General features: G+C 37.4%; 1 pseudogene; it reads right to left on the bottom strand.

The window, feature by feature from the left end:
- Positions 1-2,535: 2,535 nt before the first annotated feature.
- Positions 2,536-3,060, bottom strand: LOC120615646 (ferritin light chain-like; annotated as a pseudogene).
- Positions 3,061-3,627: the final 567 nt, after the last annotated feature.

Here is a 3,627-nt window from a genome sequence, read left to right as displayed (position 1 = left end):
ATTACTTGGTTGAATTTTGTTTTTTTAACAGTTCCAAGTATGGCAAAAGTAATGCTGGTACGTGTTTACTCTCCTACCTTTGTTAAGCATTAGGACATATTGACAAATAAAGTACAGTATTAGAATCTTCTGATTGGGTAAAATTTTCTGAACTCTGCATAAGGTCTTCCTCTTCAGGCATGTTATATTTTTTGCTATTACTCAAAGTGTGTTCCATGGACCAGCAGCAGCAAGGTCACTTTGGAATTTGTTAGAAATGCAGAATCTCAGACCCCACTCTAGACTTTCTGAATTATAATCAGCATTTTAAACAGGATCCCCATATGATTTCTGTGCAAATTAAAATTTGTGAAGCACTGATGTAGCCCATTAAGAAAGTCTATGGAATTCAATATAAAAGTCTATAGTTTTTCAGTAATTATTACAAATCTTTATAGGATCTTGGTTCCTTGGAATGTGCTAGAAACTTTGAAATCTCTCAGAAGAAATGCACATATGAACTTGAACATAGTACTTTGCATAAAAAAATTCAGAGGGATTCATAGTCTCAAAGTTAAAAGTTAGTTTTATTTTCCTTCTCTAACCTAGGGTAACAATTTTCAACAATTCACATACGAATAGACTGAATGACTAAGGTATGAACACAACCTAGATAGTTGAGACACTTGTGTGTGTAGGTTACTTTTGTGAAGAAACAAACAAAACTAAAACGTATATATTTTTAAAACCTAGTCATCAGCAATGATTGCATTTGTAGGTATTAGTAGTTAATACTTTTTCCTTGTGAAGAAATAAAAAATTTAACTTAAAATTGTTGATTTTGGTCTTAACTAAAATGAAAAGAAATTAGATGCCGTATTAGAATTCGAAAAGAAGCTTTGAAGGGAAAGAATCCTGCTTAATTCTCAAGCTCTCTGTTGGTTATTTTAAAATGATAAGGAAGAGAAGTTAAGAGAATATTTACATTCTATAACCACAAGAGTAGAGTAAATAAAAAACACTGTTACAGAGGTGAAAAGGTCCTACTTAAATTTAAATCTATGCAGGACCTGTCTCTTGTTAATATTTACTGAGAAAGAGCAAAAAGCTCAAGCAACTTCAATCCAAACAAGAAGTATCATGGTAAGCATTTAGAGTACAATGGAGTTTTCTCCTTATTTTTAACTGTCTCCTACTTTTAAAAATCAGAGAAATGTAGTCATTACTGAGGGTTATTTCTATAACCAATGACACTCAGTTTCCTCCCAGTTTTTTAAATTATGGCCCTGATAACAATAGCACTGTGTTTTACTCTTCTTTATTGCCATATGTGCTGGAAAAATTTATCCAAATTTTTTTCATCAGATTTGCATCAGCAATATCTATTTCCGAGGATTATTCATGGATTACCCATAAATATTTAAAACAATGTTTCTGTGGATTTAATCTTTGCTGTATTTGGCTTAGAGTTTTGTTTTCTAAAAAAAATTTCCATTTCCTTTCTCCCATTTAGCATAAAACTTATCCCAGTTTAGTGTTTGGTCAGCCAATATATTTGCAATCTCATTTAGATCAAATGCGACCATCTGCATGAAAGGCTCTGTTGGCAGGCTGTAGAACACTATACAAAAAAGAGGAGTTTACCTCAAAATAGAAATTGCCCTGCATAGATTTTTAAAAATTAAGCTTTAAATAAACCAAAAAATAAAGAAAGAAAGAAAGAAAGAAAGGAAGAAAGAAAGAAAGAAAGAAAGAAAAGGTGCTCTGAATGTTTCATTGGTGAAAATTCTTAGAAAGTATTTTCTTTAATGTTTTCTAGAAGCTATCTTTTTGAAAACTTTATTCGCATCTATCCTTAGCCTACTCTACTAAAGTTTTTTTGTTGTTGTTTTGCTCCCCAATACTATTTTTCCCACCACTGGCTCGAAATCTGCAGTTATCTTTGTCTTTCACCCACTGTCATATCCTTCTGTCATTTCTCCCCATCATTATGCAGCTAGAGGTAAAGCCAAATTAAAAACAGGAGGAAACAGTTGGCAAAACGCCACAGTTCATTTAAGACAATCTACATTTAATATAGCTCTTGGCTTCTGCTTAGAAAGTGACCTTCCCTAATAAACAACTAGCAACCCAGCTTCTTTAGTGGTTTAGCCACAAGTGAACGCATACAGGGATGTTGGGCTGCAGCCTACAAACTACTTTGGAACCAACAAGTGTGATCAGAGAAAAGAGAATTATAGGTCACTCAGTTGTGTTTCTTGCTGTCGGTGAGGAGAACAGAGAGAATCAAAGATAACTTTGGCAAGCAAGCAGGCCACAGCATCACGGTAAAGCAGGGCAAATGTGCCTGGACCCCTGGGATTCCAGAAAAATCATATATATAATTTTTTCTTTTTGCTGCAAAAAACTTTATTGTTTCAATTTGGTCCAAGGCATGGGAGAGGGCTCCAGAGCAGTTAGAAGGCTGCCTAGTGGTTGCAGGGAGAGGGTCAGGCACAAGGCCAACACCAGGGGGATGCAGAGGGGCCCCTCAAAAGCCTCTGGACTCCAAGGCTCCTAGTCATGCTTGAGGGCGAGCCTTTTGAAGAGATACTCACCTAGGCTAGCCTGAACGAGTTAATCAGGTGGTTGCCCATCTTCTTGAGGAGTTTCACCTCTTCATCTAGGAAATGGCTCTCCAGGAAGTCACAGAGCTGAGTGATAGAAAAAGAGAAAATGATGGAGGTCTGCGAGGGCAAGCAGATCTGCAAGGACTTGGTTCAGATTCTTCTCCATGATCATGGCAGCTTCCATGGCATCCCGAGTTTTACCCCACTCATCCTGGGAAGACTTCTGCAAGTTCTGGAAGAGGGCATGGCTGCCACGCTGGTTTTGCATCTTTAAGAGACAATCTACGCCTTCGCATTTCTCCTCGATCAACCCGTGGAATGAGTGGCCCATGTCTTCCAGAGCCACATTGTTGTGGTCAAAATAGAAGCCCAGATAGAGGTAGGTGTAGGAGGACCACAAATGCAGGTTGACCAGGAGGTTGATGGCAGCTTCCACCTCGGTGAAGTAATTCTGACAGATTTGAAAGCTCATGGTTAATTCGGCAATAAGTAGTTAAGCTCAAAATACGGTGTTGGCTGGACTCAGAGGCCAAGGATGGCTGAGAGGTTTCAAAGGTTGTGACCGGAAAATATATTGGAGGGTTGTGGGGTGCTGGGAGAAGGGGTACCCCTGGGTCTGTTCCATCCAAACACTGTAGGAGCAAGAGACAGATCCAGGGGACTGCCGAGGGTACCGCGCCAGAAAATCCTTCTTAATAATTGAGTCATCTCACACATCTCATTTCTTGAAGGACAAAGCTAAATGCTTAGTAATCTCTCGATACCTACTTATTTTTCTATGGTGTTTCCTATTATTATTGTTACTATTTAAGAAGACTATTAATTTGTATTTAATTATTTTGTGTCACCATTTCAAACTTATAGACAGTTGTATATCAACACATTTCCTTTGGATTTCTGCACATAATGTTGATTTTGTTTTTGCCTTTCCGGTAATTTCTCTTGTTTTGTATTTTATTGTATTGGTTTGTACTTCCAGAGTAGTGTTAAATAATTGCAATAAATGTGGCATCATTGTTATCTCCTTTTGATAGAAATG

Source organism: Pteropus medius, unplaced genomic scaffold, assembly GCF_902729225.1.
Source record: "Pteropus medius unplaced genomic scaffold, Ma_sr-lr_union100, whole genome shotgun sequence".
In the NCBI taxonomy this organism is placed as follows: domain Eukaryota; kingdom Metazoa; phylum Chordata; class Mammalia; order Chiroptera; family Pteropodidae; genus Pteropus; species Pteropus medius.
Note: the sequence above shows the minus strand (reverse complement) of the source record. Positions and strands in the feature narration are given on the sequence as shown.